At 36.3% G+C, this 7,595-nt stretch overlaps 1 protein-coding gene across 1 annotated transcript in view; it reads left to right on the top strand.

Moving 5' to 3' along the window:
- The first annotated feature begins 6,042 nt into the window (after positions 1-6,042).
- Positions 6,043-7,595, top strand: part of LOC136835265 (epidermal retinol dehydrogenase 2-like) — a 60,961-nt gene continuing 59,408 nt past the window's right edge. Inside the window, exons 1-8 of the mRNA XM_067098547.1 lie at positions 6,043-6,170; positions 6,289-6,356; positions 6,479-6,545; positions 6,641-6,738; positions 6,854-6,928; positions 7,055-7,123; positions 7,261-7,328; positions 7,475-7,577. The gene's annotated coding sequence lies outside the window, so the exon portion shown is untranslated. The remainder of the gene's footprint in view (positions 6,171-6,288; positions 6,357-6,478; positions 6,546-6,640; positions 6,739-6,853; positions 6,929-7,054; positions 7,124-7,260; positions 7,329-7,474; positions 7,578-7,595) is intronic.

Genomic DNA, 7,595 nt, shown 5'->3' with positions numbered 1-7,595 from the left:
TGCCACTGTTAGCACATCAAACCCATATGTTTGTTAATTTGTACAAAACTCAAAATATCATTGGAAGATAGTTACTATATGCCACCTATTTACATCATTTGTAAAACCACCCCTGTCTCATAGGAGTTTCTGTTTATTTCTCTCATTTCTTCTTGGCATACTAAAGTCATATTTCCTTCATAGGTGATTTTTTTATTTGTATCTATAATTTAGTAATTTTGTGATTCTATTTGACATCATCAATATAACATCTGTTATTGATGGATTTTTTTTTCCTCTCCTTGATGGTACAGTAGCTTCATTTAGGTGAAATTAAAATCATATACAACTTAAAGACACGACTAAAAAGATTTTCAAGTTTTTGCTCACATGCATTGCAGGAAGTTCAATTTTTATTTGCGTAGTGACTAAAGGAAATTAAAATTTACTCCTTGTATATGTGAACAGAATAGTGTGTTAAAAAATGACTGGATTACAGTGGAAATCTAACTACAGTACGGTACTTGGAAATTTTGTGCCCAATTCAGAGCATAACTTCATTTGGCCATTTCTGTATCATATCTGATTCTGAACTTATCAAAATGGCTATTTTTCCTTCTTAATTTTTTGTGATTTTTATTATTTTACAGTTCTCATAAAGGAACTAGTATTGCATATCCTATTTCAGCAATTGATGGCTTTTTGAAGGGTAATACCTAATGAGGCAGGAAACTTAATATCCTTTTCTGGCCCAGACCCTCCCCCACAAAAAAACACACAAACATAGAAAATAAAAGGGGAGGAAGCAATATGGATTGACCACTGAGGAATTGATTAACCTGCCTCTGAAAGGAAGGAAAATTATAAGAGTTGGAAAAACAAATGCATAGAATTCCAGAGCTTGGCAGCACAAGGAATCAGTCGCTGAACCATGTAAGCTGAGGATTCCCGATTTGCAAAGTTAATATTAAAACAGTTTGTCCAACAAGTGTTTTGAGACCACTTGAGAGAATTTTTCCCCTAAGGTCAATGGAGTGCTAACCAAAATAGTACTGGAGGAAAAGAAAGAAGGAAAGATAGCCGCCTTGCATTGAAGAGGAAGAGGATCAAGTGATGAGGTAAGAGTGGGATTATTACTCAAATTACTTACCTTAAATCCAATCTGTTAAGGAGAAAGACAAAAAAAAAGGAGCCATACCAATATAAGAGAAATAGTACAAACATGGGCAAATAATTCAACAAAAACATTAATAGCCAAGATGAAGAAAAGAATGTATGGCATAAATGGAGGAAAACAGAAGATTATCTGTATATGGAATTAATGTAGGTTTGCAATGGATAAAACTTCAAGATGAGAATCTCAGTAATTAATGGACAGTCCTATAAAATAGGGCATTCATAAGTATACTGTATTATCAGGAATGTGTATGACTGATATGCACCGTAGGGGGTTAGTGCCAACAGTGCACCTCACATGTGTTGCACTATAGGCATTATTTAAAGCTCTTTGCAGCGTCCCTTCAGCCCTTAGCTGCAACCCCTTTCATTCCTTTTACAGTGCCCCAATTCATATTCTTTCTTCCATCTTACTTTCCACCCTCTTTCGACAGTCGCTTCATAGTGCAACTGCAAAGTTTTCCTCCTGTTACACCTTTGTAACCTTATACTGTACTCTCAATTTTCCTTTCAGTGCTTAATGACCTCGTAGGTCCCAGTCTTGGCCTTTGGCCTAAATTGTATATTCTATTCTAAGAGATGTGGGACCTCAACAATATATTCAAACACTGTCATCATATGAATCAGCATACCTTGAGCCAGCGTGCCCTGCATTATGTAGCGTCCTTATCATTTGTGTATCACCCTCCCTGTCAACATCTCAAGCTGTGTGCTTGGTTTCTTGCCTGATCCTTTTTCTCATGACCATGTATTAGTTTCTTTGTCTTGTGACCACACTGCATTATCTAAAATTTTAAAAGTACTGCAGACCCTTCATGGTCAATTGTTATGTTATACTTTTAGTGACATGCTATGATTGCTTGAAGCCAGGTGTTAAGCATGTCAAGTGAGTCATCTAATGATGATACTTAAAGAAATGGTCAGCAGCTTGAAGATGGTTGGCTGAATGCAACACGTACGAATTACGTTGTGTGTTATATAGTTCCTTAGTGATTAAAATGAAAACTTATTTAATAACCTAGTTTTCCGTCAGACATGTGTTATGTTTGTTAATAAAGCTACCGAGTTGATAAACTTTGAAAAACTGTGTCTAAGTACAAAAGTAAATTGCATGGCTGGCAAAGTCAACATGTTGAAAGTTTTTATGTATTTTCCATGTATTTTGGCACAAATTGGAGCAAATCATACTAAATATCAGAATAAACATGTAATTATCAACATTTTTCTAAAGATTAGATTCTGCTTCAAATCTGGAATTGATAAAAATGACTCTATGCAAAACTTTAGGGGGAGGTAAAATGACCAGCCATCAATATCTTATCATGGGAAATCACCTCCAGTCGACTTTCTAGGCAGTTGTTCCTGGTTTTGAGTTTTTGCAAAATAAAAGCTTCATTGATATTAATAACCAAGGCTTTCACAATCATCACGAGAATACTGATAAGAAAAATGTTCTCATTCTGTTTTCTGTTAAATCAGGACAAAAGTTACACATAAAAATCTGCAAATATAAGCTAGAAATCACAATGTCCATACTCATCATAACAATTCATCTTGATATTTGGTAGGCTATAGCAGAAACGTCTAAAATGTAGGCCTAATATGTAGCTTACTTGGTATAACTAAAGTATCAGTTTTTATCCTTTTTTGTGCCTCAGTAAAATATATATAATTTAATACAGCTTCACACTTCCATTATTGTTTGTTACTCACATTAGTCGTGAATCAGTGTTGTAAATTCTCAGGAATATATCAAAATTTAACTTGCTATTCCTTTGAAATACAGAATTTTGGTACAAATATAAACATTGAAATCATCTCTATTTATGTATACCACACAATATCTATCCCAAATTATGCAAAATAGTTATCTGTTTCATTACATTTACATACTTATAGACTGAATAAACAATTATGTAGAGTAACTTCTTGTATCACAGTCCAACAAAATATGAATTTTTGAACGAAACTGTGTTAGTGCTTACTGGTATGTAATACTGTGCTGTACATGCATTCATCAGACTGATATAGTCTTGTTCATTCTTGTTCATGCCATACATGTCAGCTGTTTTGAATTACCAGTAAATTGTACATATTACCCTCCTTATATTCATAAGATACATCCATTAAATACATATATTTATACTGTATGGATTACTGCATTATTCGTTTATCTAAATTGAACAAGTTTTATGATTACTGACATGCATTAAGTCCCTGGGTTATTGGCGGCTCCGACTTACGACATTCTGATCTTATGGGACTTTTCAAATATTTTCATAAAAAAATTGGTTCTGGGTTATGGCGGATGTTCTGAAGTTACAGCTTTTAGTCGCCATAAAACTGGAACGTTCCGTAAGGGATGAGAGACTAAAACTATCGTGTACCTTAGTTGACTAAAGAACATCCTGCCTGGGTTCATCACACAGGCGTGCATAACAATACCAGACTAACCATCACTCATGTTTGCCTCCGTCGTATCTTGCTACGTCATTGTCGCTTTAGTGTGTCCTATGTAGCTTTACTATGGCTCCAAAACAGCAGAATGGTGCGTCTGATGGCAGTACATCAAAGAAGAGGAAGGTCATCTCAATGGACACGAAATTAGATATCGTGAAACACTCGGAAAAGTGAGAGTTGAACACTGAAATAGGTTGTACCCTTGGCCTTAATAGAACAACTGTCAGACCCTAGTAAAGGATAAGCAGTGCATTCTAGAACATGTGAAAGGCACTGCTCCCATGAAGGCAAAGAGTTTGTAGCTAGTAGAGGTTGGTTTGACCACTTTAAGGCCTGTGCTAATTTGCACAGCCTTAAGTTGCAAGGTGAAGATGTTAGTGCAGATCAAGAAGCAGCGGACAGATTCCCTTGTGGTTTGGCTGAGATAATTAGGGAGGGAGGTTACCTGCTGAGCAAGTGCTTAATGTTGATGAGACAGGCTTATTTTGGAAACGTATGCCTAGTTGTACGTACATTGCCAAGGAAGAGAAGTCAGCACCAGGCCATAAAGTGAGTAAGGAGAGACTGACTTTACTTCTTGGGAGTAACACAGTACACTAGTGGTGACGTCAAGCTTAAGCCCTTGTTAGTCTATTTGGCTGAAAATCCAAGGGCTTTAAAAGGCATCTTCAAGGGTCAACTCCCTATCATTTGGAAGTCTAACAAGAAGGCTTGAATAACACTTGTTATCTTCAAGTCACCTTGGAAAGTACTCCCCTTTTACAAGGTCTGTTTCTGTGCCCAGTTTTTTCCTTACAGGCTTTTTTAGACAGGACCTCGCAATTTTGTCAGATCCTCTCTTTTAAAAAGGGGGGGCGGGTACTGTCATTGGGTCTGGAAGTATTTTCTTAATACAAGCCTATTCAGGTTCTATTCTAAGCTCATGATCTTAGACGGTGACCACTTACATTATTTTCATTACATGAATTTAGAGGACCTTACTAATGTTCAGGGTAGAATTCTCCTACTTTTCAACGTCTCTAAGTCTTTAATAGCATAAGAATGATGTTTATTTCTCTGTCATTATTTCACCGGCTGACACGGGACCCCGATCCAGAAAAAGGATTTTGACAAAGGAAAATCTATTTCTGAGAGGGGCCTGTCACCCGGTGACCCACCCTGTTTTTCATTCTCTCCCTCCCATGGTAAACAACATTCTAGTGGGGTGGGTGCTAACATGGAATGCGACTAGTGTTGCCTTGTATACAGTCCGCGAGTAGTGCATGGGCTTGTATCGGCACCTCTCGTTGGGACTTTTGACATTGGGAATCTCTATAGGATAAGGTTCCGTGTTTTTGTAGTTCACCCTTTTCCATACACGACTCCATCTAGTGGAGCTCGCTCTGGGGTAGTAACTCAGCATTTCATTTAGCTTTCTCTGGTATCTAGCAACGGAATTACCTAGAAATAAGTGCTGAATGGACTTTTTCACCGGGTGACACGGGCCCCTCTCCAGAAATAGATTTTTCCTTTGTCAAAATCCTTTTATTAATCACTTTGTGCCTGCAGTGGAACGGTATTGTACTTCTAAGGGTCTGCCTCTGCCCTTTAAGGTCTTGCTTGTGTTAGATAGTGCCCCTGGTCACCCTCCAAACTTGAATGATATGGATTCTAATGTGGAGGTAGTGTACCTTCCTCCAAATACTATACCGATTTTACAACCGTTGGACCAGGGGGTCATTGCTAACTTCAAGGCCTTCTACCTCAGGAGAACAATTCACAGTGCCTTGAGGGATGTTGAAGGTAACAATGAATTGACTCTGAAGGAATTTTGGAAGTCCTACAGTATTACAGATAGAAGTGCTTGGGACGAGATAAAGCAGACGAATTTGAATGGGCCCCGGAAGGAACTGTGTTCACAGATTTTTCATTCCTTTATGGGATTTGAGAAGGTAGAGGATCTTGAAACTGTGACCAAGAAAATTGTTGGGTATAGCAAGAAGCTAAATTTGGAAATAGAAGCTGAGGATGTCACCTAGCTGCTGGCATTCCATAGAGAGGAATTAACATCAGAGGACCTCATTGAGCTGGAGAAGCAGATGATCGAGGAGGAGGAAGAGGCACCAGCAAAGCTCAGGCAATTAAATGCTAAGGGTTTGACAAAAGCCTTTTCCTACATAGAGACAGTGACGGCGTTGTTTGAGGATGAGGACTCTAACGTGGAAAATTTCACCAAGGTTCAAAGAGGAATCATGGATTTGCTAACTTTTTACAAGGAGACTTTGAAGAAGCAGATGAAGAAAAGTGTCCAGTCTAGGCTTGACAGTTATTTCAAGATGAGGTCTCCAACACCATCTGCAATTCCTAACGTAGATAAGGAATTCTTCACTTTTTTTTGTTGACTACTGTATATAAAATGTTTTATAAATTGTAATAAATTTTATAAAACTGTTACTGTAATTTATATTTACATAGTACTGTACAGTATATTGCATACAACCCAATAATTTTTATCATTGCAGAAGAGATGCTCAATCGTGACTCCCCTGAACCTGTAGCCTCTCCAGCTCTATCAGGTAAGGAATTTGTCACTCTTTTTCATTTTTATAATTTGTGTTACTGTAAATTGTTTTATACTGTAATATATAAGATATTTACTGTTGCATAACCTAATAACTTTCATTATCATTCCAGATTTTATCCTCTTTTCAAGTGATGAAACCTGGACTCCCCTGAACCAGTACCCTCTTCAGCTTCATCAGGTAAGGAATTCTTCACTTTTTTTTTCTTTTAAATCATTTTATAAAATTGTAATATTTACACTTTATTGCATACTGTACAGGTACTCTGTACAGTACAGTCATTTTTATCTTTATCATTCCAGAAATGACAGTGATCCCCTCCTCAAACCCCAACTCACCTGCACCTGTACCTTTTTCATGTTCCATCAGGTAAGGAATTCTTAACTTTTTTTACTTTTATAGATTTTTTACTGTATCATTTTTATAATTTTTTTATTGTATCATTTTTAACTTTATCATTCCAGACTCCCAAGGACTTGCAGTTTCCACATCATAACCTGTTCTACAGTACATCTAGATACCAAATGCCCATCCCAGTAAGCAAGCCAACCACTAAAATTAGGTAAGGAATCCTTAATTTTTTTATTTTATAAATTGTTATACATTTGATAAAATACTGTACTGTAATATTTATACTGTACTTTATTCTAATTTTTATCATTACATTATCATTCTAGACTGCCAAGCACCTTCACTGACCTGTACTACTGGGCTCCTGCATCCTAGCCTACATCTTTCAAAATCACTGAAATGTAAGGAATTTTTCACTTTTTTTTCATTTTTATGAATTTTTATACATTGGTTTATGAAATACTGTAATATGTACTGTACTACTGTATTTATTGCATACCCCAGTAAATTTATCCTTATCATTCCAGGCTCCCTAACACATGCACACCTCCATCCCCCTCAACCTAGCCTATATCTTTCAAAATCACTGGAATTAGGTAAGGAATTCTTCTCTCTTTAAAATTTTTATACATTTTTTGTATTGTTTTATAAAATACTGTAGTACCATATGTATACTTTATTGCATACAGGACTGTGCAGTATAAACTACTAATAGTAAATCTTTACATTCCAGAATCCCTGAATCATGGCCACACCAACATTTCTCCAGGGGTAATACTGTGCAATAATTTCAAATCAAAGGTAAGGAATTGGTTTTTTTAATTTTTATAAATCTTTGGCAAAAATTATTTTATTGTACTGTATAACAAAATGTATTTTACTGTAGTATATACTAATACATACAGTACCGTATACTGTACAGTACTAATTTTAATATTTTTTTCCAGATAAAAGTTTCATCTCCCACATATGTACATACAGTACTACAGTATCAAGTCATTATTTCTACATTTTTGGAGGCTTTTGGATGCACACGTCCTCAGAATGAAGGTAAATAACACCTACGTA

This window comes from Macrobrachium rosenbergii, chromosome 55 (genome assembly GCF_040412425.1).
Source record: "Macrobrachium rosenbergii isolate ZJJX-2024 chromosome 55, ASM4041242v1, whole genome shotgun sequence".
In the NCBI taxonomy this organism is placed as follows: Eukaryota; Metazoa; Arthropoda; class Malacostraca; order Decapoda; family Palaemonidae; genus Macrobrachium; species Macrobrachium rosenbergii.
The sequence above is the reverse complement of the archived record's forward strand: the minus strand, read 5'-3'. Positions and strand labels throughout refer to the sequence as shown.